Below are 26,832 nucleotides of genomic sequence, written 5' to 3' on the forward strand. Positions count from 1 at the left end.
CCTCAGACTGAATGACGTATCCTGCCTCTACAAATTCTCAGACTAAATGCCTTGAGCTCCTGTCTCCTCCTGCCTTGTATTCCTCTCTGTCCAGCCATATCCCGTCCTGTCTCTATCTCCCAGTTATTGGGATTAAAGGGATATGACACCCGAGTGCTGGGATTAAAGGTGTGAGCCACCACTGCCTGGCTCTGTTTCTCTTTGTGACTGGATCAATCTAGCTTAGCCCAGGCTGGCCTTGAATTCACAGAGATCCATCTGCCTCTGCCTCCTGAGTGCTGGGATTAAAGGTGTGTGCCACCACTGCCTGGTTTCTATGGCTAACTAGTGGCTTGCTCCACACTCTGATCATCAGGCAAGCTTTATTTGTTATAGCACTGTTGGGAACCACCTTTTGGGGATGACTTCTGCTATGATCCTAGCCATGGTGGTTTGTACGTTCCAGGGTAGGGGCGTGAGAATTAGAAATTTTAGGTAGGAGGAAGAGAGATAAGAAGAGAATACAGAGACATAGGTTAGTACTGGGAGGGCAACTCAGCAAATACTGAATATTGAATTCTTCTGACTTCTGAGTTTGCCCACATTTGTTTTCTATGTATTTTTATACCCCAATACAAAAGGGGGGAGAAGGCAAAAGACTGCTTTAACACGACACAAGGGACATCTAGAACAGTTACTTGCTTCAATACTTTGAGACATCAAGCCATTATTTCTTGAGAAAAGTATTTGATGCTTGGGGCAGTGAAAACACCCTAGACCAAGTATCCTGAAGTCAGCCACTCCCTAAGTCAAACCTTTTAATTCAAAAGAAGGAGCAGAAGTAGGCTTGAATTCTCTAACCTTTGGTCAGGATGGAAGGGATCTACCTCTGTGGGCCATTTTCACATCCAAAAAACCAAATAACCACACCCTAGACCAGGGTGTGTAGCCACACCTGTTGTCAACAACTTTGAGCAAGCACTAACTCTCTGACCCTCAGACAAGGTGGAATAGGATCACATTTTTTGATCTCCCCATAACACAAACAAAATATCACCACATAAGACAGTCTCTCTCTCTCTCTCTCTCTCTCTCTCTCTCTCTCTCTCTCTCTCTGTGTGTGTGTGTGTGTGTGTGGTTCTCTCCTTCTCCAGTAATTCTAAAGTGTGTCAAGTTGACAATTAAAACTAATCAACACAGGTGGGACTGATACATACATGTATCTACTGTGCTCCTCACATACATGTCTCCTCTGTGCTCCTCACATACATGTCTCCTCTGTGCTTCTTACATACATGTATTCATTGTGCTCCTCCACAGAGTAGCTGGGAAGCTGCCACCAACCTGGATGAGAGAGAATGACTCCACAAGGAAACGTTGCTGCACACGGGTTTATTAACGTGATGTCAGATGTGCTCTCTGAGGCTCGTCACATACGGCCCTTCCCATGGTGCATTGTCAAACCAGTAGAGACATTGTTGTCATAGTAATCATTAGCACCTCGAAACAAACATCACCAATGAAAACAGATCCCGTCAGGCTAGTCACCGTCTGCAAATGGAGTTTCCTTTGACGGAAGATTCTTTCTCTTCTCCTCACCTCCCTGTCACAGATATCTGCTCTAAGTGCCTGTCACCCCAGGCATCTGGCATGATAGTTGCTTTGGTTTGCTTTCTTTGCCTACTCATTTGGAGTTGAAAAGATCAGTTCTCCCAGATGTGAGAGCTGTTTGTCCCCAGGAAGGATGTATGTAGTACAGTCCTGTCTCACTCCTGGTGGTAGGGCAAGTCCAGGTCCCTGTTTTGCGTAGGACCCTTTGTACGTTACAGTGGCAGTGAGAACGGCCCTCAGCAATTCTCACAGGACAGTTGCCGTGTTTTCCTTTTCCTTTTCTCCCTCACCGACTTGCCTATAAGCACTGGCGCTTCCCATTCCCCTTCCAAAGCCTTTTGGAAGTCTCCTACTTGACTTTAACTGCCAGCTTGACAACCCAGAGTAGTTACAGAGTTTCAAAACTGGGATTTCTGCAATCAGATTAGCCTGTAGGCCTATCTGTGGGACATTATCTTAATTGCTAATTGGTGTAAGAGGATTCAGCCCATTGTGGGTGGTACAGGTAGGCCTGGGTAGGAAAGAAAGCTAGGTGAGCAAGTCAGTAAGTGGTATTCCTCCATGGTTTTTGCTTTGATTCTTACTCGAGCTCCTGCCCTGATTTCCTTCAGTGATGGAATATGACCTGGAAGTATAAGATAAATAAATACACCCTTTCCTACGTTGCTTTTGGTCATGGTGTTTATCCCAGAAAGAGAAAAGCAAGCTAAAATGCGTGGAAACAGGTTCGTGGCCATCTTGGGACTCACTGACCTTCTCCTAATAGGGAAAGCAAGATTCGACAGTTCAATTGGTTAGAACACTTCTCTCTGGTCATCTCCACTGACCAGCAGGAAAATACCCATGATTCTGTATTCCCTGGAAACTCTACCACGGGCCTCACCAAGACAGAGAAGAGCATAGTCATGAGTAGAAGAGGCTCTGACACATGGGTGTGGACGAACTCCACCCAGTCCTACCCACTTAGATGGAAACTAAGGGACCTGTAGTAAGTGGCTTCTGTGTGCGTCTTCTGAACACAGACCCCCTAGGAAGGCGAGGTACTAGAACCATGGCTGGGGGACTCCAGATTAAGCTCATGCTACACAGAAAGAGGGAGAGAATCACTTAAAGGTTATATTCAATACTTTGACATTGGGGCTCGGTAGCATCTCCTTTGTGGGGCTCCTGATTCCTCCATGCAGAAGAGAACTCCCAGGTCGGTTCAGGAACTTGGCCTTGTCATCTGGGCAATCAGGGTGTTTTCTTCACCTCTGCTAAGTGACTAGATCTGGGCCCCCAGCCCACAGCTGTGTTTTGAGCAGTACCGGTGCTGAAGCTTAGGCCTGTGCGGGTCCTCATAGCATCCTGCTCCTTGTGTTCTGTTATGTGGGATGGTTTCTTCTCCATTTCACAGACTGAGACACAGCTCTCGGATTTGGAGGGCACGGAAGAAGCCCAGGGCTGTGGGTAGGTCCTATTGAGATCGGATGCCTGCTCCTACTTCAGCCATGAACACTATGCAAGTCTTTGAAGAAGGCTCCTTCCTTGTCCCAGCATTTGTGCCTGGCAACAGTTTAGAACCGGCCGGTCTCTAAGGAGCCTTTCCAGCGCTTGCACGCTGGGTCTCCACGGGGAATGGAGTTCTGGGAGGAACTGCATACAGTGCAGGCAGCATCTGCAGCTGGCTTGACTCCCTCTCCAGCACCAGGCACCCAGAGGGGCTCTGCAGGCAATATGTTTGTTCTAGAACTCTGCCCCCACAGCACTCGTGCCAAAGGGAGAGTGGGTTGAGGGAACAGTGTACAGGCATTCCAGAGCTCGGCAGCGTGTTCTCTGTGCTCTCAACAAAGTACAAATGATTACAGGGTCTGAAAGAGACAGAAAGAGTGTTTATGAGAAGTCAGGCTAAGACTTCGTAGCATTTTAGAAAAACCTTGAAAGAGAAAGAGCCGAGGCAGCACACAGCCGGGTTTCCATAGCAATAGTACCGAGTGCGTGTTAACATGCCAGGCCGCTGCTCTGAGTGCTGTGTGCACGGTGCCTCATTTACTCCGCTAGGTCTTTTGAGATTCGGCCTGTGATTATTCCCATTCCTTGTATAGAAACCAAGACACAGACTGGCTGAGAAAAAGATGTACGCTCATACCGCAAGCAAAGCAGGTGCCAGGATTTAGATCCTAGTGGTCTGGGGCCAGGTCCAGTGCCCTCGTGTACCAGCTCTCGCGTAACTGGAGCCACAAACCCAGTACTGAGGAATCCTTGCCTGTGGGGTTTGATGGAGAGGAGGGTGACGTGAGCCACCATGCACTGGTTCTTGAATCTGCTCTTCCCAAGCTGAGCATCTTTTCCTTGTTTTCAACCTGGCAAAGCACAATCCAGAATGCCAGTGAAGTGAGAACTCATCTGTAGCCTTTGAAAGAAAGGAATAATGTCTGAGTCTTGGTCCCCATTATGAATATAGACCTTGTCAGTTTGGTTACAGCTGAGTTAACTCATGTAGAAATCATGCTAGGTGTCAGGCAGGCAGGGAGCTTCTTTATGTAAAGAAATAGACTCATCTCAGGAGAATCTCAGGGCCCTCATGGTGTGCCCGGCTCCCACAGTGACTGGTGGGGAAGCTGAAGAGAAAGGTTAGCAGTTGGGGACACAGTGGGAGACAGGGCTGCTGGGAGCTGATCTTCAGCTTAGAGGGTTGACACGGAGTGTCACTACACATCACTGGTTCGCAGTTTTATATTATTTTTAAAAAAGAAAAATCCCTTTATAAATGGATAAAAATGCTTTTTACAGTACCTTTGAGTCTGGCAACTTAAAAACACACAAGCAATTGTTTTGAGCGGTGATTTTACTACAGCCACCCCTAAACTCGCTGCTAAGAGCTTCACGCGATTCTGTGATTTTTCTACTAACTACAGGGGTGAAATTTCCAGCTTTGCTGATCTCTCTCTGAGCAGCCAGATGCTGGCCTCTGCCAAACAGTGACAAAGACACAGTAGCCACCGTAGCAGCAGACACAGTCGAGTCCCTTAGCTGAGCAAGGAACTGAGCTAAGAACTGGGTCTGACTCACAGCAGCATGGAAGGGGACTGCTTCTGCAATTCTCACATCTAGAGGAGGAGTCGAGGGTTCAGTTACCAATTAACTCGCCAAAGGAATGGACCCAGTTTACCCACCCCAAACCCAAGTACTCAGAACCACTCCAATGTATTACCGGGGGCGGGCACTAAGAGATACCTGAGCCCAAGGGCACCATGTGGCTTTTTAGTCCCAGATGTCATCTTTACTTAGAAAATGATTGTTCTGTTTATAGAGATCGGAATCTTTCTTTCCCAGGCAGAAAGAATACTGGGATCCAATATAAGGGCATGGAGTGTACAGTGTCATTCAAAACTGCCTTCCAATCCGGCCAACAGTGCATGTCTGGGAGTGGAGAGGACCATGTGGGAACAGAGGCTCATGTGATCTGCCTCCCGGTCATCTGAGAGCTAGCTGTTCCACACAGGAGCCCTTGACCTCTGCCCAGCTTGTTCATTGACCCTTACCATAGAAGACAAGGAACAGTACCCCCATGGCTGGTGCCACAGCCAGTAGATCAAACAAAGCAGAGTAACCAGCTACACATACCAGCCTCACTCAAAAGACACCCGAGTTCCCAGAGTTATGAAAGTCGGAGTCCTGGCAGCCATGATAAGCTAGACCTGCCCCCACCCCCAAACGTCAACAGAGCAATTAAAGAGACAGAAAATAGGAAAAGACAGAGAAAGAGGATTTGGTCAGTGCAGTTGTATTGGGAAGGGGAGCTAATAAAGAGATCCAGTGAGTCCAGCTCCACCTCCAAATCCATCTTCGGGATCCTGACATGAGGCTTGGGTTTACGTGGAGAAGAGCTAGGCATAGCTAAGCAATCCTAGTCAAGGTGTGGTCCCACCCATCACAGAATCATTGCCTGGACTCCAGGATCTCCTGCAAGATGGTCTGGTAACCGGGAGAACTGTGTGAGATGGCTTCCTGGGAGGAACTTTCCCCTCCGCTGGCACCAGGGCATCAGCCTTTTCTTCCACCCGGCGTGATTCCTGGGGACATTCCAGTTCTTTGGGACAGACTGTTTCAATAGTCTGATTGCTAAAAGGAGGACACAGATGTCTCTCTTTAGTCTGTCTTCCCTCCTGCCAGGACAGTGATATCTCTGCCCTGAGCACAATGAAATACCAAGCGCTAAGAAAGATTCTAAGACACATCCCTGCCCTTAAAGATTCTATGGGAAGTTAATGTAACATGCTAAGTACCACGGTGGAACTCTAAACAGCCTGGCTGGGGTGGAGAGGGACCATCAGACGCAATTAGTTCATCCACAGCAGGAGGTATTAAGTGCACTGACAAGTACAGGCTGAGAGCTCTGGGTGCTCAGAGCAGGAAGGATTGATTCTAACGGAGGCTCTCATAGAAGACCTAGGATATAAAGTGGGGTGTGAAGGAGCCCGGGGACAAGTTAGTGGTAAAATTCCTCCTGGGAGAGGAGTTCTTTTCTGATTTTGAAATTAGCCTGGTGGTGAGCATGAGGCTGATGTTCAAACTGACCTGATTTGGATTCCCAGATCTGCCTTGTCTGTAAAACCTTCAGTGACTTTTTTTTTGCTCTCAGTCCGAAAAGATGGCTCAGTGAGTGAAGTGTTTGCATTGCAAGCATAAAGACCCGGGTTCAATCCCCAGAGCCCACATGCAAAATTCGTATGGTGGTGCATGCTTACAACCCCTGTGCTGGGGAGGTCAGAGACAGGGCATCCCCAGGCTTCTGATCAGCTGGTAAACTGTAGACCAATGAGAGATCCTGTTTCAAAGAACAAGCACAAGGGGACAAGGCGACAACTCTTGAGAGACAACACCTGAATTTAACTTCTGGCTTATACATACATTCACACATGCACACACGCATGCACAAACATGTGCACACACACATCAAACCTTGGTCTTTTACTCTGCAAATGCACAGCTACATACCTTCTGCTGTATTGTTAGGATTGCCAGGGAGGGTAAATACATTAAGAATCCAGATGTTTAAGGAATGTATAAGCAAAAATTGATTTGATTGTCTATATTACTGCCATTTTCTTTGCAATGAACATTATCTCAGTCTTTTGGGTAACATGTGAAACTCACCAGTTACTCTTGAGATCAAACAACTTACAAAGTTGCCTCAGTGAACCCACAGACTTCTGTTGGTGTCCTCCGTCACCCCAGATCCCAGTATGAACACTTTTGCATCTCTTGGATCACATGGAGTTTTTGTTTAAGGGTTTGTTGATATTTGGAGTAGTCATTCAGGGCACCATGCTACAGATTTGTTCTGTTTTGTTTTGTTTTCCCAATTTCTTCTTTATCCAGTAAGTTCTGCCTTGGAAGTTATACATCTTTGGGGGCATCTTCCACCCTAATAACAAGCACATAACTGCCATCAGCACAGGCAGCTCCTAGGTGAGAGCCCGGAGCCGGCTACAGCCTGGCTTTGCTGCCTTGTTTGTGCTTCTACTATTGGGAAACATCAGATCCCTGAAACCTGGGTAAGCTACAGCCAAACAAGGACAGTGTTGGGCTAGTGAGGACCTTCAAGGTCCAGAAACAAGAAATAATTTCTTAGGATAGACAAACATAGGTAGTCCTGTGCCCGAGAGCCCAAGGCTCTTGATACAGATCAACACGTTGATACAGAGTTCCATGCTCTGCTCCTGGCTTCTGCCCTTGCTCTGAATAAAGACTTAGGCTACAGTGAAATCTAAACTCTTTTTCTTCCTGCAGTCTGCCCTATACTCCCCCTTCCTCCCTGCTCTGAGTAAATCTGGAAGCCAGCACCTTCCTGAAGGCCCACACTTTATCTGCAGCCAGTGCTTCCAAGGGCACCCTTGAGACACATCCCACTGCACAGTGGGCTCTCTGGAGACCTTCGCAGCTTGGGTCCCAAGTCTACAGTTAATAAGGCAGCCCAGTTCGAGACACATTTAACTATCTCCACAGTGTGGGGGCTGAGGAGAGAGCACGGAGTGCTGACTTTCAGGGCTTAGCTTCTCTCTCGCTGACACCAAGGGGTAGCAGCCTGTTTCACGTCACCTGGCAATTCTGGCTAGGAGTGTAGACTGGGGTGTGGAATCTGGGGCTATGTGAGGGCTGTACGGGAAGGTGCAGAAGAAGGAATGGTGAAATGCAGCATGCATGATGGGAAAAGATGACAGAACAGAGTGGTGACGTCCAGTGTGACTGGGGACAAGGTAGAGAGTGCCTGTGGATGGGGTGCACAGTCTGCCTTTGTAGCTCGGACATAGGAAAATGTTTTTAATACCTCAAGAGCCCCATCTTAGCAGTGGGCCCAGATGCTTCCTCTTGAGGATGTGCTCTTCCATCTGTAGGCACAGGGAGTTCTTTCTGCAGCTCAGCACACTTCCCTTCCTCTTTATTAGTGATGTGAAAGCTGTCTTCCTCCTGCCATTAGAACGCCCTTCTCCAGTGCAGAGTTTACTTGTCCTGTATTGGGTCATACATGACATGGAATTGATGAGTTAATTATTCAGAAAATGTTAGTGTAATAGATATGCTACAGGGTGAAATCGCACACGGTGAGGAGGACCCCCAGCGTGTGGCCCAAAGCGTGTGGGTCTGAACCAGAGCTGCCCTCTCCACTTACCTGTTCTTCTGTTTCTTTTTTATAATGACAGCGACAAAAGCATGGGCTCTCTAGGACGGCCATAGATTTTAAAAGGTAATGAATGCAAAACGTATAGCCTAGTTCCCCTGTATTGAAAAGCTTGTCACATGCTAATATCCAGGAAAAACTATAAATAATGACAACGGACACCACTGTCATTGATGTACAGGTAGCCAGGTGGCCCAGTGCCTCCAGGAGACCCTTATTTATCTGAGATAATTGAAAGAGATATGGAAGGAAATGTATTAGTGACATATAGAAGTCCATTGCTTATTAATACATGGCCACTATTGTAGTGTTCCCCCAGGGTTTCTGTGAACTGGAGGACACATGCAGGCCCTTTCTGAGGCCTCGCTTGAGTGCTTGGCTCACTCTAAGTACTGAGAAGTCTGGCTCAAAACACTGAAGGGAAAGATGCGTCACTTAAAGACTTGCGCAAGGCAAGTGTGAACTGCCCACCTCAGCTCACCAGCACTCAGAGAAACGCCAGGTCTATGTAGAAGCCCCTTGAAGTCTAACAGATTCCATGGCTCCAGTACACAACCTGTAGTCAGAGTTGCCTCTGCTTTATGTGTCATGGAGGAGACTGAGGATGGGGTGGGTGTGTTGCTGAGGGAGAGTTATTTAGAACAAGGAAGTGGTCTCTACTGGAAGAGAGACAGTGGCATGGCATGATGGGAGTCGTGTGGTGTGTGCGGAAGGGTCAGTAATGTGTAACCCTGTGTCTGTGCGGAGCCTAGAGAGGAAAGAACACAAAATATCTGAGATGCAGTGTATGTTCTCACGGAACTGGGATGTGGTCATAACTGGGCTTACGCTGCCTTCTTACACAGAAAGAAAGAGAATTCTTTTTTTTTTTTTTTTTTTTTTTTGGATTTTTCGAGACAGGATTTCTCTGTAGCTTTTGGTTCCTGTCCTGGAACTAGCTCCTGTAGACCAGGCTGGCCTCAAACTCACAGAGATCTGCCTGCCTCTGCCTCCTGAGTGCTGAGATTAAAGGCGTGCGCCACCACCACCTGGCTAAGAAAGAGAATTCTTAAGGGAGGAAGTAGTGTACTCGCTTGTTAGTTCACTTGGCATCTGTTGTACTTCTCAGTCCGAGGACTGATCCATACATCAGCCAGGAGTGCTGAGAAAAAGAGAAAGGGGTCTTCAGTGGCTGCAGTGCAGCTCACAGATAGAGAGCTGGTTTGCCCAGTACATGGAAACTCCATGTTTGATTCCCCCACATACTTTAGCCTAAATGGGGACACAGTTGCCATCTCCTATGTCCAGACGATATCAGCCGGGTCCCACTCGGCTTATTTGTCTGTGCTTGGAGGGAAGCGTGAGGATTTAGAAATGGCAGGTAGAAAGAAACAGAGCCACAAAAGGCAGAGATTCAGGATAGAGTTGGGAGATTCGCCCCGTGTTTATTTCTCAGAGGCTTTATCTACTCCAATCCAAAGAGGAGGGGAAGGCAAGACGCTTCTTTACCAAGACACAAAGAACAAAGTAATACCTTCTTAATACCCAAAACATAAAGTGACCACACTCTAGGTCAAAACATCCAGTTATTAGCCATTCCCTGGGTCAAACCTCCTGTCAGATAACCTTGAAGGAGCAAGACTAGGTCTAAACTCTCTGACCTTTAGGCAAGGTGAAACGGATCCAGTTCTGTGGGCTCCCACACACAATCAACAAGCCACCCGCTCTGGCTGATTGTGATGGGGGTATCACTCGTCAGCCCTTATGGGTCACTGCATCCTGGACTCCTTCCACTGCTGAGTGACTGTTCCTGGGGAAGAGGCGAACATCTCCCCTCCCCAGACACCACACCACGAACAAACCAAAGAATGCTTTCATCCAAGTCTAGCTCAGTGAATTGATGAGTTTATTGAGGTTACTCGAGGCTCATGGTGATGGTTTTAATTGTCAACTTGACATAACCGAAACTCACCTTGAAAGAGTGTCTGGATGAGGGATTGTCTGGATCAGGTTGGCTTGTGACTATGTCTTTCTGGTGTTGTCTTGATTGCCTTAATTGATGTGGGGCATCCGGCCTGAAAGCGGGCAGCACGACTCCCTAGACTGTAAGAGCAGAGAAAGCTGACGGAGCTCTGAGCAGACATGTGCTCATTCCTCTCCGGTTCCGACTGTGGTGTGACGTTAGCAGATGTTTGACATTCCTGCCGCCTTACCATCGCTGCACTGATGGGCTGTAACCCAGAGCCATGAGATGAATAAGGAAAAGGGAAAAGGATCTGCTGAGTTCGGGGTGCAGCTCACAGGTAGAGAGCTAGCTTACCTAGCCCATGAAGACTCCGTGCTTGATGCCCCTGCATATTTTAGCCTAAGTTACTTTCTCCACTAAGTTACTTTTTCGTCAGGGTAATTTATCACAGCAACAGAAATGGGATGAGAATAAATATGGGTGACTCAAAGGCAGGTGAGTCATAGAAAAGAGCCTAACCACAGAATGGGTGATGACTTGCAGAAGCCACATCTGTGCCGCTTTCTGCACATCTTGTAGGCAGCTCCACTGAAGAGTCTCCAACCCCGAACAATTACTCATTGCTTATGTAACACGGGGGCGGGGCCTTGTGAAACCTGTAACTTTAGGATTTTCCTGGGCCTCCTAAGTTTCCTTAGCTCCCTGGAACTAAAGAGTTTCACTTTACCCTCCATGGGGGAAACCTTTCAATTCACAGTACTTGACTTCACCATGTGCCCAAACTGATGCTCCAGGGAGCTGAAATCCCATGGACTCTTCGCTCTCAGCCTGCCCTTTTGATTCTTGAAGTTGTTGGAGGTGTGGAGGGCAACAGTTCTGATTCCAAACCTATGTCTACTTCTGTCCTCTCATTGTCCTTGGACAATGCAACTGGGATATGAAAAACCCGGTGAAATGGGAGTCCAAAAAAAAAAGTATTTCTTTGGAAACTAATTTGAATACTTTTAGATGGGTCTTAGATCAGTCACCAAAAACATTGTAACATTTGTTATATGTAAAGCAACTATTAAAGGCTAAGGAAAAGCACAAAATATATTCTAGGCTTACGTTTGTTTTATAAGTGTCTCCAGGCTCCCAGGACATCAAAAGATCATCCAATACATGTGCACCTAGGCATCTCAAACTGAACAAAGATCCCCGCCATGCATCGCCCTCTGCAACTCTCTGGCCTAAACCATCTTTCTCAAATAATCTAATTGCTGTCCCCATTGCAGAGATAAAAGGGCTGCTACCATAATTATGACTTGAGTAAAGAGCTGTGACAGGAAGCAGCAGTGTGACCTACTTAGGGTAGTCCTTGAAGCAAAGGAGGAAGGCAGCCAAGCAAAGGTGGGGAAGTGATGAGGGCAGAGGAAGTTAGACCGAAGAAGGCCTCTAGTTGCCACAGAACCAGAACCACAGACAGTGGAAGGAAGATTGTGTGGTTCTTCCAACTGGCGTAGAACCTTCCCTGGAAGCATGAGGAAGAAACCCTGAGGGCTCTGGAGAGCTATTAGGAATGAGTGGTTTCTGTTTCCAAGAGAAAGTTCAGGCTGCTGTGCGACTTCCCCGGGGTGGAAGGAGGGACACTGGGTGAGGTGTGACAGGGATGAAGTGATGCAGTCAAAGGACCCATAAAGTAGGTCTGTGTGTGAGCAGAGGCAGAGCCCTGTGCAGTGGGAGCAGAGAAAATGGGAAATGGGAACAGCATTGGTTCTTGGAGTTTGTTGATATCAAACAAGCAAGCCCTTTATGTAAATAACATAGTGTTTACATATAACTGATTCACGTCCTTCTATGTCTTGAATGCAGAATAGACACTATGTAAATTACTGTAATAATGTAGCATTCAGAAAATGATAGGAAGAAAGTCTGTACACAAGGAGAAATGTACTTTAGCCAGTTTCCATCTACAGGTAATTGAAGTCAGATACATAAAGTGGAAGGCCACTGAATTACCTAAATTTGTGATGCCGTTTGATTTATTTTGTTTTGCTTTTGTAGTTTTGAGACAATGGTATTACCATATAGTCCAGACCAGCCTTGAACTCAAGATGCTCCTGTCTCCACCTCCCAAGTGTTGATGCTCACTGTCATGCCTGGCTGCAAAATCTGTGGGGTGTGTGTGTGTATGTGTGTATATGTGTGTATATGTGTGTGTATGTGTGTCTGTGAATGTGTGCCTGTGTGTATGTGTGTGTATGTATGCGTGTGTGTGTATGTGTATGTCTGTGTGTGCGTGTGTGTGTGTGTGTGTAAAAGCCAATGGTCCCCAAGTGTTCTCAATCCCTCTCCATCTTATTACTTGAGAGACTCTCTCACTAAACCTAGAGCTCACTGAATTAAGTAGTCTTCCTGACCAAGGTCCAGGTATCCTCTATCTCTACTTCCCAAGCTCTCGAATTTGAGGAGCGTACCCCTTGCATCGGGCCTTTTCCGTGGATTTGGGGGATCTGAATTCAGTCCTCATGCTTACATGTCAAACAGTTTATTGACGGGGCCATCTCCTCATCCTCTAAACTGTGACCTCTTAAAAAGGAATCTCAGCCTGGTGAGACAGATTGGCAATGAAAAGCTCGCGTACATAGGGCAAACTGCGTCTATCCCCAGACCCCACATGGTAAAGGAGAGATACAACTCCCGAGAGTTGTTCTCTGACCTCCACACACATGCTGTGGCACGGCATAGCACCCCCACACACACCCCCGCGCCCTGCACACACACACAAGCATGCTACAGTACTAGCCCACCACGCAAGATGTGTCCATGGGCGCAGTGGCATAAAGATTATCAGAGCCACCAACTGATCGTAGTTGGAAATGAGTCCTGCTCCACAGGAAGGAAATCTTGCCCCGATTAGTTCTGCTTAGGCCTTGGCCAAAGAAGCTTCTCTCTGCAGTGAGCAGCTGTCAAGGTCGAGACTCGAAAGAGGTCAAAGGGCTTGTCTTAATTAGTGTTACTGTTGCTGTGAGGAAACACCATGACCAACAGCGACTTGGAGAGGAAAGGGCTTACTTCATTCATAGCTCCATAGGACAGTTCATCATCAAAAAGCAGCGGGGGCAGAAACTCTAAAGGGTAGGAACCTGGAGGCAGGAGGTGACGTAGAAGAAACAGAGGAGGGCTGCTTACTGGCTTGCTCCTCATGGCTTTCCCAGCTCAGGGATGGCATCACCCACAATGGGCTGGAACTTCCCACATCAATCACAAATTAACAAAAAGCCCTACAGCTGGGTCTTCTGGGGACATTTTCTCAATTGAGGTTCCCTCCTTTCAGATGACATGAAACTAGCCAGGCCCGCTGAGCATAAGTGACTATCAAGTGCTTATCCCTGAATGGGACATCTGTGTCTGCATCTCCATCCCCCTCAAGGCTCAGGGACCATCATGGGAAAGCATGAAGGCAAGACTGTGAAAGTTGGAGGATGAGGAGGAATGTCATGAAATGGTGTCTTCCAGACATGGCAGGGCCATTGTACTCCTGAAACATGGCAACTGTGGCTCCCAGTGTCAGATCAAGTCAACAAGATCGGTGAACATTCCAGCAGGCAATGCTAATTGGTCTCAGTAGATGATTTTAAAAAAAAATGGGGAACACATGGAGATAGGACAAGGAAATGTTGAAGGTGTGTGGGAAGAGGTAAGGGTGAGTATGAGCAGGATGCTTTACATATGTTTACAGGATTTTCAAAGGATAAATAGAGGATACAGTTAAAAATTAATTTAAAAGATAAATTCTATTCGCGATTTTGTGGGGTAAACCACTAATATACGCAAACTTCAAGCTAATTTTTGCAACTCTTATGTGATTGCATAGAGGGAAATCCCTACAAGGACCCCAGGCAGGTGGTTAATTTTCTCTTATTTGGTATTTATTGGCTGTGCAACTCAGAACAAGCTGTCAAAATCCAGGAAGGTCATATAGAGAAGGACAACTCTATCTTTTCCTGCCCACCCCATATTTGGGCTGTACCATTAAAAAAAAATGATAAAAATAAAAAAAAATAAAAAAAACAATGACTCCCCTATTCATTGTACATAACAGTGAGTTTAGGTCTTAGGCAATCTGACTCCAGGCTTTGTGCCTCATTGTACATAAGCAGGTGCTGGTAACCTGGTGCCACAGGTGAGCAAACCAACATACATCCAACAGTGTGCCCATGTCAAAGTCAGAGCTAAGCTCAGAGACTTTACAAGCAAGCCAGAAGCAAGCCTTTCCCTAAAGGTGTTAGTAGTCTTCTAAAGACAAATGCTGAGAAAGTGCATCAGAACAGGAAGGGAGGAATGACGTTTTCTGGAAGGTTTTTCTCCGGGAATCTAACTGGATCTCAAAGGATATGCCAGATTTTCGTGGGTTGAAGGGCAATTCTGAGAAGCATCGAAGAAGTATGGTGGCCTGAGAGGAAGCAGCTCCCTCCCTGCCACAGTGTGGGCTGTTTCGAGAGAAGATGAGCATGTGAGTTGAGCTTCTTCTCCAGGAAGCTCTGGGGCTGCCACGCAGAAGCAAGACAATGGGTAGGCACACTTCCTTACGCTTCCCACCAGCTTCTCACCTGCTGCATAGGCCCTGTCTTCCTTTCTCGCTTTCTTGGCATGCTATTTACTGCAGGGTTCATTTGAACTGACGCTTTTCCTGCAGGGAGCTTCATTTTCATGGGCCTAGGAAGACAATGTATACAAGAAGATACACTGCTATTCTTGGAATTTCTTCTGAAACCCCAGGCTTCTGTATTGCTTTCCAGGTGGAGCTATTTCTTGACATGTTCTGAGAAACCTGGAAAAACATTCAAATGATGGTACAAAAGGCACTAAATACAGAGTTCTGAGGAACTACTAATTTTTATTACAATCATTGTCAAGATCTGAGTAGGAACGCCCAAGGCTGGGCAGTCTGTGTTCCCTGGTTTTATGCCTCAACTTACCGTTCTGTAAAGTTCTGTGTGGACAATGGGAAAGTTATAGAGCATGAGAGCCACTTGAATCCCACACCACAAATAATGAAATGAATTCCCAAGAAAAATGACTTCTCTAAGGTCACAGAGAGAAACCATGGCTTGTTTGGTCACCTACCGATCCATCCATCCATCTACCCATCCATCCATCAATTTATTTCTCCATCCTCTTCATCCATACATCCATCTATCAACTCACCCACCCTTTCATCCATCTATTCATATGTCCCCATCTACCCATCCCTCCACCCACCCACCACTCCATTCACTCCTTTCAGCACAGCCCTGTAGTGTTTCCCCAGTACCTGGCCTACTGTAAAGTCTAGAACACAAACAGTAGATAAAATAGAGTGACTTCTGTCCTCATGGATATTATGAGATTAAATTTTAAAAATTAAACAAAACAAAGATAGAAATAAGCTACAATGGAGATAAACAAGATACTAAAATAAAGAATGAAAAGGAGGGAACATTCAAGCTGAGATTTGAAGAATAAAAAAGGAATAAGGTATCTAAGGAATGTGTGGGCAGGGTCTCACACGGCCCAGACTAGCCTCCAACTTACTATGTGTCTAAGGATCACCTCATCCTCTCTCCCCCCACTTCTTAAATACTGGGATTACAGGCATATGCCACCATTCCCAGTTTGTGTGGCGCTAGGAAATTGATCACAGGGCATTGTGAATATTGTGCAAAGATGCTCCCAAGTGGTCTTGTGCAAAAGTTCTGAGACAGTTGCAAAAATGACAATTTCCAAAAAAATGGTAAGAGAATGACCAGTGTGTAGCTCGGGTGGAGGATGCTCTCAAACTGAGAGCAACTCTGGGAGAATCCAGAAGCCTGAAGCTCACAATTCTTCACAACCATCAAAGAGAAACTGTAGGCATAGAAAGACTAAGCAGCCAACTCTTCTCTTCAGAAAGAAAGCAGTTCAGCCTTCCTCTGTGGGTACCCTCGACGTGATTAGTGTTCACAGCTTGGAAATCAATCAAGGCAGAGTCTGGAGCAAATTCAGATCTATATGCAAGAGGGATTTGGGTGTGGCCATGTGATTTAGTTTTAAGATCTGGGAAGTTTCTGTCAATAGCATCCTCACTCCTCCCCTTTTTCCCTACCAGCCTCACCCAGTTCCCTACCAGATCACCCAGAAGAAGGTGGATCTTGCTGTTAAGGGCACCTTTAGACTGGCATTTCAGATGTTAGAAAACTTTGGTCCTGATTGACAGGTGCCAGTCAAATTCTTAGGTGTGTGCAGCCATGCGTGCTTGCTGCTTGGCCAAGGAAGGTGCATTTGCAAGTATAATTTTCACAGGGAGAGAATAGCAAATAAGAAACAAGAGGCTGTTTTTTTTTCCCCTGTTCACCCAGAAAACGGAAATTAATACAGCCAAAGGGGCAGTCTGCTTCACTTAATGAATGATCCACCCTGTACCCCTCATAGTGACAGTGCCTTAAAGAACCAGCAAAAGACGCTTGGTGATTGGGAGTTAAGGGGGATGGAGCCAAAGGGAGAGGCAGTTAGGAAACTGGTTTCTCCCCCAGTCCCCTTCCCTTGGATGATGTCCTTGCCTCTACATATTCTAACTTGCTCACACCCTAGTTCCTAGAACTAGGTAGATGTGATCCCACACCAGGGCCCTGCAGTGAATTCCAACCCCTGCCCCACATGAGAATCATGAGCGCTCACCCTATCTTAGACTGCAGCTGCAATCTTGGCCCCTGAATTCAGCCCTAGAAAGGTCCTTGTTGAGGTCCACTTCCAATCCCAGCCCTTATCTGATTCCAAACAAAAACTCCTTGCTTGGCTTGCAATCAAGCCCTTCAATTCACAGAGTTGACAGGCCAACAAACCTGCCTACACCTTGGCCTCCCAGGGCCCAAGTACAATGCTTCATGGTCCCTGACATACAGCAACTTCCTGTACAGATTTCTGAACATGCATTTCCACTCAAGATGGGGTCTCCTCTGCCATCTCATCAGAGCAGACCAACAGCAGAGGGGACACTGTAATGGGTCCTCTAGTACAAAGCTGCCCACCAGGGGATGGGACAGAAATCTGGAACTGAGAACTTCTATACTGATCTGCCTCATTATTTCCCTTATGTGCTCATAGCTGGTATCCACCCAAGAGCTTAGAGGGCCCATTGACACACCGAGGGTAGTAAGAGGCAGCCTTCTTGCAACTAAGAGGCCATTCGTGAGCTTTGGCCCTCTCAAGCCCCTTTCCCTTGCCTCCTCTCCTCACGTTGTAAAGAGCATACGTTAGTCATCATAATGACCATAAGCCGTCAAAAAGAGACCAGGACACAGACTTGCCTCCATGGTCCCTGGCCCCTGTGGACCACACCATTCCTGTGACAGGCTGTGCTAGGCTGAGGGAAAAAGTTAACCTAGCATAAGCCAATAAGTTAGCGAGCAAACAGCATTCCTTTGCGGTTTCTGCTTCAGGTTCCTGACTTCCTTCAGTGATGGACTGTACCCTGGAAGTGTAAGATGAGACAATCCTTTCCTCCACAGGGTTTTTAATCAGAATGTTTTATCACAGCAGCAGGCAGGAAACTGGAGTGCCTAGCATATGTGAGGCCCTTGGTTCTACCCCCATGCCCCCTTTCCCATTAGTAACTATTAAATTAGTATTTGTAAAACATACTTGGCATAGTGTTGGCACACAGTGGTACCATGGTTGTTTGAAGTTGGCTTTTTTTATGACGCAGAGAGTGAGGGTTCTGGTTGTGTTGACACACCTTCATAGCACAGGTCACAGAGAGGGACAGACTTGCATTCGTATGCTAACTTCATCCTGTATCTTTGGACTGAATCACAGAGGATTAACTAATCTCCTTGAGTTCAGCTTCGTCATGCATAGAAAAGAAAACGTGAATCCCAGCCCTGTTGAGGGGAGTGAAAGAGAAAACTCACATTTACCTAGAGCAGCATTAGACCCATAGTAAATACTGGGTTACATGACACGACCACAGTGAAAAATAAGAACGGTGTTGCTGCCGGCAGCGCCAGCCACCTGGAGCAGCAAGGTCACCAGGAGACAACATCACACACCATCAAGGGAGGCGAGAGGCTCTACCAGTGAGAATCTTGACACTCGTTGTGCATATTCTAAACACATGCAAATTAAATAAAGCTTAAAGTATAGTCAGTCAATCGGCTAGCTGTCTGGTAGGAAGATTTTTCTAGGTCAGTAGTCCCTTAAGGCTGGGTACCTTCAGTACTAAAATCTATGACCCTGTGAGTTCTTGCTCCTGAGTGGATGATGAGTCAGAGAGAGTGTGCATTGTGTGTCCCAGCCTTGGCAGACTCTCTTCCCATCACAGTCTGTATGTGTATGGTCCAGGCCAAGTAGTTTCCCATGCAATGTGAACATCCTTCCTTCCGAACCCATTTGGCATCAGAAGGGCTGAGTTATGTAAGGGGATGTGAACCCTTCATGCCGAGGGAGCACGGCTGTTGTGGGAGGAATACATCAGACTTGGCCGGGCTCCAGCACCAGCCTGAGAGTAGCAACTCTCATCCTGTCAATCCGAGCTGACAAGAAATGACCTCCGAGAGTGCTGGCCGACACACCCAAGGCCTGCGTCCCTTCCTGCTAGACCCACGGGTGTAGGTGATAACCTCTCTTAGAATAATGTGGGAAAGCCGCATCACCAGGCATGCTTGTGTTTATCCCTCGACTGGTATGCACAGGATTTGGTGCATTTCATGCACCAAGGAAAGCCGCGGTCTTTACGTTCATTGGAGCTTTGCCTTAGTTGCAGGTGAAAAGACACCTACAGAATGTCATTTGAAAAATGTGTAAGCAATGAGTCCATCCCATGAAAGAGACATTATGGAAGAGAGGTCAATAGTCAAGAATACATCTTGGAGACAGTGGAGATGGCTGAGTGGGTAAAACATGAGCCATTCAAATATGAGGACCAGGGTTCAAATTTCCAGAACACATGTAAACATCAGGCAGACATAACAGCCAAGTATAACCCTAATTCTCATGAGGCAGATATGGGATTCCCTGGAGCAAGCTCAATCAGTGACCTCTGGTTTTAAAGGGAGAGACCTTGCCTCAACATTTAAGATAAAGGGTGATCAAGGAAGACACCTCTGCCTCTATATGTGCGTACACACACACACGCACACACAAGCACGCATATACACACACCTGTACACACACACATTTTAAACATAGCATCCTTATCTTGATATAAACATTTGTTAATTGATCCATCTACCAAAAGTACTGTACAATCATTGTGCAAGTCCCCGTAGGAGTTGTAAAGAACAATTCAGCCTTTACAAGGGCAAGGTACCGTACGTGTCCCTCATTTCTCTATCTCAGAGTTCGGCTCACAAGGTGTAGATAACAATAATAGGATCCGATATGTCATGTTATTAAATACTCAGTGCTTAGAAGTGTGGGTCATTTGTGGAGTTCCTATCTTGATCTTGAGCCCTGCTGTATGGAGTAGGAGCAGTGTGAAATCCTGCAGCGATCTGTTGGTTGGTTTGCTCTTCTGCCTCGCACATCACCTTTGCTGTGCCTGGTAAAAGGGTTCCTTACCTGCTTCCCCTGGCCCTTCAGGCAGCCCATGCCCTGAGCAATCTTTATATGTATGAAGCTGTTCACACAAATGGCTAGGGCAATGGTGACAAAAAACGTATGTGTGATGCTCATTCTCTGGATTCTCTGAGGCTGTGTAGCCACCCAACGCACTTTTACCCTGTTAACCTCCATCCATTTCCTTTCGTGTCTTCCAAGAGCACACACTAACAAAGCCTGTGTCATAGACAGAACTTCGCAGATGCATACTTCATGGACAGAAGGGCAATTTTAGTGAAAAGGCTTGGAGGGAAAGAGAGCAGGAGGCAAGAGGGCTGCCCAGCCTAGGGCCTGCCAATGGCCAGAGACACCGATTCTTGAACTCAAGAGACTCCAATGCTGGTAAGCTCGATATAAGCAAATCATAAGTGCCCATTCCCATTTTCAAACTGTCCCGTTGACTCAGCACAGTCCTTCCATCCACAGTGTCTCTTGTCTCAGGGTTGGAAGACTGTGAAATGAGCTAGTGCTGACCTCAGACTGAAACGAGAATTCTGCAGATTCCCATGTCACACAATGAGTGGCCTAGACCTTGAAGAGCATTAATCCTTTAGCCCTACACAGTTACAAGCTTGTCTTCTCTCCAGCCTCACCCAGCTACTTCATTCTTTCTCTCTATCAGGTTCACATGGTCATCTCCCATCTCTACACACACACATCCCTGAGGATGGAAGATGGGGTCTGTACCACCTCTCTCCTCTACACAGACACACACACACACACACACACACACACAAACATATGATGATAGAGACAGGTTATTACACATGCAAGTGCATCTGTCTATCTGTCTATCTATCTATCTACCTATCATCTATCTATAATTCTATCTCTGTCTTTATATCTACACACACACACACACACACACACACACACACACACCTGAGGATGGATCCAGGGTCTCACACATGCTAGGCAAGTACAGCACCACTGAGCTCCAGCTCAGGTCTTTCCTGTGCTTTCCAGGTTACATCTTGCTGCTGTGCTCTCTTCAGGTCTTCCGTCCCTCTACATGCAGCTTCTCTGCTGGCCCCTTGCCTAACCAGCTCTTCACCATGATGATTTTTCCACTCAGTCACAGCTGCTATAGAGAGGGGCTCCTTGGCACCTGTTAGAAGCAGCTGGCCACCCTTTCCTGGTCTCATTGTATTTTCTTTGTAACAGCTGCAGCATCCAGAATGACCCTCTATGCTGTGGTAGCGCTCTCTCCTTTGGGACCACAGACTCCATGACAGCCGAGAGTGTGTATCCAGTGCTCATCCCCATGTTGGGGATACTAGATTAGGCTAAGAGGCTGAGGACAAGACTGTCATTGCCTCAAGGCCAGACCGCTACTAACCTGGATAAACCGATGCACTGAGACACTGCCCGGCTATCCACATAGAACTGTGCCCCCATAAAGGCAACCCTCGGGATGCCTCTGTGTAGACCATCTCCGCTGACTTGCCCACTGCTGGAGGCCAGGGTGTAGCTAATAAACTCACCACTTCTCCCTTTTCTATCTTGGGAATTTTTTCACCACCTATGTCACTGACCTGTCACAGCCTCCCGGAACCCGGAACCTTCTTTCTGCCCAACACACACCATGTGTTCAATGGACATTTGCCAGATGAGTAAACTAAGAAGACATAGAACATTCCTCCCTTTAGAGCTACATACACGCCTCTAATGCATAGGAAAGCTCTAGTGGAGGGAGGGAAGAAGGATGAGTGGGAGAGGAGAGAAAGAGAGGAGGAGGGGAGGAGGGGCAGGAGGAAGAGGAAAGAAAGAGGTGGAGGGAAGGAAGAAGGAAGGCAGGAAAAGATGAGAAGGGTGGGAGGGAGGAAGGGAGAAAGGGAAGGAGTTATGAAAGGGAGGGAGGGAGGGAGGGAGGGAAGGAGGGAGAAAGGGAAGGAGAGATGAGATGGAGGGAGGGAGGGAGGGAGGAAGAGAGGGAGGGAGAGAGGGAGGGAGGGAAGGAGGGAGAAAGGGAAGGAGAAATGAGAGGGAGGGAGGGGGAGGGAGGGACGGAGGGAGGGAGAAAGGGAAGGAGAGATGAGAGGCAGGGAGGGGGAAGGGAGGGAGAAAGGGAAGGAGAGATGAGAGGGAGGGAGGGGGAGGGAGGGACGGAGGGAGGGAAGGGGAGATAAGATGGAGGGAGGGAAGGAGGGAGGGAGGGAAGGGGAGATGAGATGGAGGGAGGGAGGGAGGAAGGGAGGGAGGGAGGGAGGGAGGGAGGGAGGGAGGGAGGGAGGGAGGGAGGGAGGGAGGGAGGGAAATAAGATGAAGGTGTGAAGGAGGGAAGGGAGAAGGACCTCATCATCCAGATGTTTCCAGTACAGCTCAGGATGGAGAGTGATCAGTGCCAGGCCAGCATCTCTGTGGGGACAGCTCTGAGCCCCACTGAGTTCTGAAGCAGCAGGAACCAAGGCTCCTCAGTCAGTCTGCCCCTCCCCTTTCCTTCAGCAAGACACCCACACAGTGAATTTAAATCCCACAGGCAGTGAGCCTGGCCTGTTTCTAATTCTCAGCCTCATATACAGTCACAACCCATCGGCCTCCTGGGCTCCGGTCATCAGTTCTCCAGCTGGACAGTAAATGTTCAAACTGCTCAGAGGAAGCTGGCTCCTCGGCAGCCTTCCAGTCAGAGCTCTTGGGTCTGGCTGAAGAGAGATGCCAGCAAACTGAGGGAAGAAATGCTGGCACCAAGGAAGGTGCCTAAGCTTGACCTGTCCCCGAGAGGCCCTAGGTACTTAGGCCCCTATTCACCTCCAGCGTTGTGCCAGGTCCTGTACCCCAGTCTGCATTGCCCTCTGCAGCTGCTCTAATGCTCCTCTGCAGGTGGATAAACTGCTACTTTACCTGGACAGGCAGCACACACCCTGGCCTGCGGCCAGCACTCAGTCAGCACTGGCTCTAACAGCAAGTAGGACCATTTGTTCAGTATCCTCAGGATCCTGCATGATTTCCCTTGACGTGGACTTGCTGAAATCCTTAAGAATCCCCAGAAAGGCCAGGAGCACGCTTGTCTGGGGTCATCACAATATCTCAATTTTCTTGCAACAGTAAATAGTGGTTAACTGTATCAGAGACCTGGGGAGGGTTTGCCTCCTAGGTGACAGAGATACGACAAATGTGTCTCAGAATCCTCAGTGAGTGTGGTTTTGTTCAGAGGGAATGAGAACGAGAATGTGGTAATTCTGCACGGGTCAGGACTAGAGCCAGAGCATGGGGGGAGGGGGCACTGTCCTCTGAGTGACAGACATATATAACGCAGGTTTAATTTGACAAACCGTTAGAGTTGAATGAGAGCCCAAACTGAAAGGGTAGAGTTGCTCAGGTGTATGCAGCGGGGGCGGGGAGACAGTGAGTGTCTACACATCCTCCCACGTATGTATATGTTGTCTCTCCCTCCCCTAAAAGGAAGCTGTCCCCGTCACCTCATTATCCAGTATTTTCCATGAGGCTGACACACTTCCAGGGATGGAAGCCAGGAGCCAAGGAGAAATGTCAGAGAGAGAGGTTTTAAAGGAAGTGACAATTACAAAGCAGCTGATACAGGGAGTTCCCTCCCATGGAGGGAGCTGTCAGGGACAGTGGCCAGGCCCGGAGATTTATTGATACTAAGTGGATGGTACTGCAACCAGGCGAGACTATCAAAGGGCCCCTGTGAGCAGCAGCCTGGCCAGGGCTGCCACACTGAGCAGCTTTGGGCCTTTCCTGCCCTGTGTCTCCCCGAAGGAAGCCCTGGCTCAATTTTCTCTTCCTCCAGTTGTTGGACGTGCTCTCCTGCAGGTCCAGTCTTTGCTGTGTGCTGGTCACTAGTCTGTAATTTCGATGGTGGGCTAGGAAGAGTCAATGTGAAGAGACATCCTCGGCTCTTGATCAGTGGTCCAATGTCAGCACACACTGATGAACGCCAGCAGCTCCTGTGCTACCCAGGAGTTCCTATGCTGTAGACCCCACACACAATGCAGCCTGCTGGGAGTGTCTGCTGGGAGTCTGTGCTTCAGCCAGAACACACACACACTAGAGTCCCGCTTCTTCTTAGAAACACTCCTGCTCCTTCATCCCTAGTGGTCACATCCAGGAATCGGGAATGTGTCCTCAAACCCCTCATCTACCCTCAGCTAACACACCACGGGTCGAATGTTGCATCTTAAATGAAACTGCTGCCTCTGCAGGCTCTGGCCTTAGTGGCAACACTCCATCCTGTGGAATCGAAAGACTCCGAAGCTCTACCATCTTCTGGGACTGAAGAGCTGCAAAGGGGGTTCCTGAATGTCTGGGCTCCAAACAGCTCAAACGTTGACTCAGTGAATACTTTTCGGCCAATTAGACCAGACTCTAGAACGCTGGTGCCTGAAGGAGCTGAACACGGCAGAGTCTGAACCATTGTTTCATAGCTGAGAAACACCCGCCCCCAAGAAGACTAAATTTGCTCAAGGTCATCCACGCTCTTCATAATGTTTAAAAGAAAGAGAGGACCATCTGGGTCTTCTGCCATCTAGTCCAGTCCTTGCTCTATGGCACCCTTTTCTCTGCTGTGACTGTTTATTTTCACAGATCCAAAGCCATGCCTTACAGTATGACTGCCCTACCATGCAGGCCTGGGATCTGTGGAGTCTCCTCTCTCCCTCTCCCTTTCTCTCTCTGTGCTTCCCTCTCTTTCCCTTCCCTCTACCTCTGTCCCTCTCCTTTTCTTCCTCTAGGGTTTAGCTGAAATGAGGAGGCACACTAAAGCAAAAAGACTGAGCTCAGTGACTGCAAGGTGGGGCCCACCCAAGGAAATATAAGCTAGGCCACCCCCCACCCTATTTCTTTTAGGAAACAGTGGTAAATAACAGACTCTTAGTCTAAAGGATAGAGCATCCACTTTAATAAAAGAGATTTGTTAAAGGAAAAAACAGGAGGTTATTTGAGAAGAAAGTTATGGCCTGCTATGTCTAAAGATTTAGGCAGAGCCATCTCCCTCCCTATCCCCTCTTTTCCCTCCCTCCCCACCCTCTCTTTTCCCTCCCTCCCCACAGCCCTTCTTCCCCTCCTCAACTTCTAAAGTTCTAGCAAAAACTGCCACAGCCACTAGGACCCCAGAGACCTGGCTGAATGTGTGAAAAGAGAAGGTGGTGCAGGGTAAGAGGTCTGGAAATTGGATTCTCATGACACAGGACAGTATTTCACTACCCCAAGGGCAAAGGAGGGAGCCTAAAAATACCATGGAGAGGATTATAATATTTTAACAGGGTTTATGTGCACCCTATGCACACTAACCCCTGGAAGATGGATTGTGCATTTTGACAAATCTATATTTAACATGGGTGGATAATATGCAACACAAGTTCCCTGGTAGAAAAAAATCCATACTTAGGGAAAACCTGAGTCTAGTAATTACAATAGACATTTAAAGACAGTGCCTATTGTGGGCTGTGAACAGAAAGTGAGTCTCATTAGGCAGAAAGAGAAAACAGTTTGAGTGGAGGAGGCTAAGGAGCCACCTCAGAAAGAAGCAACAGAGAAGGAGATCCAGGGGACCAGTTCCTTCCACCACCTACTCTGGGCCACACGAACTTCCCCTCGAGCATCCAGGATGCATGCCTGCATCAAATATTTATTAAGCACCTATGGTGTTCCAAGCACTCTGCTTGCTCCAGGACACAAGCAATTATTCCATTCAGAGAATCCGCGTGGAGCAAAATAGCTCCAGATGTACACAGCAGCCAAGGCTGTCATTTTAGGTACAGCGACTAAGGGATGGGAGCAGAGGCCCGTGAAGCGGTAGGCTGGTGGTGGGGAGGGGAGGAGACACAGTCAGCTTGGGAAAGTGCCACAAGCTGAGAAAGGACTGCGGAGGATTGCTCTTTGCAGAGAGAAGAGAAACAGTGCTGCAGGCTAGAAGGGAACCAGAGAAAGCAGAGTCCCTAGAGAAAACGGCTGAACTGGAGATACGGAGTGACAGCCAGGACGGCCAATCAGGGAGTGAGGAGATTGAGCAAGGCTGGAAAGGTCAACTGGGCAGTTTTCAGACTCTGTGTCCTGCTCAGCCATCAGGGACTTTTCCAGTGTGTAGTGGGAATCTCAGAACCAGAAGGAAGTGACATGATGTATTTTGTTTCATTTGGGTTTATTTAGTTGATAAGCTTCCTTTAGTTTCAGAGAGAAAATGGATTCCACTGCTAAAAAATATACATCATGCTGCCTCTCATATAACCCAGATGATTTAAAACTGTGTGTACATGTATGTGTGTATTTAGATGTGTGCTTGTGTATACATGTATGTGTGTCTATGTGGTGTGTGTGTCCATGTGCACACGATAGCAGAAGGCAGACCATGCAGGGAAGGAAGGAATCTAATGAGAAGAGGGAGGACAATAGGGAGAAGAAAGACTGTTATTTCATGCTTTCTCTGTCAAGGAATCTAGATTCGAAATGTGCACATGAGGGCTGTTTAGTGAGAGCAAGGGGACCAGGGGGAAGAGCCGGAGAGGATGAGAGAGCAGTGAGATGGGAGGTGAGCAAAGAACACACACCCATGAAAATGCCATAGCGATTTCTCAGAAAATTGGGAAACAACCTTCCTCAAAACAACTCTGAGATTCCATCTTACACCTATAAGAATGGCCAAGATCAAAAACACTGATTACGACTTATGCTCCAGAGGTTTTTGGGAAAAGGGAACACTTCTGAATTGCTGGTGGGAATGCAAGCTGGTAAAGCCCCTTTGGATGTCAGTGTGGCGACTTCTCAGAAAATTAGGAAACAACCTTCCTCAAGACCAAGTAATACCACTTTTGGGTATATACCCAAAGGATGCTCAATCATGCCACAAGGACATGTGCTCAACTATGTTCATAGCAGCTTTGTTTGTCATAGCCAGAACCTGGATACAGCCTAAATGCCCCTCTACCGAAGAATGGATAAGGAAAATGAGTACATTTATACAATGGAGTACTACACAAAAGAAAAAAATAATGACATCTTGAATTTTGCAGGAAAATGGATGGAACTAGAAAACATTATTTTGAGTGAGGTGACCCAGACACAGAAAGACAATTATCAC

The 26,832-nt window shown here is 47.4% G+C and overlaps 1 protein-coding gene across 2 annotated transcripts in view; it reads left to right on the forward strand.

Annotated features, from left to right (window-relative positions):
* Gria1 (glutamate ionotropic receptor AMPA type subunit 1) overlaps positions 1–26,832 on the forward strand; it is a 319,356-nt gene that overhangs the window by 139,971 nt on the left and 152,553 nt on the right. The window lies entirely within an intron of this gene.

This window comes from Chionomys nivalis, chromosome 7 (assembly GCF_950005125.1).
Source record: "Chionomys nivalis chromosome 7, mChiNiv1.1, whole genome shotgun sequence".
NCBI lineage: Eukaryota > Metazoa > Chordata > Mammalia > Rodentia > Cricetidae > Chionomys > Chionomys nivalis.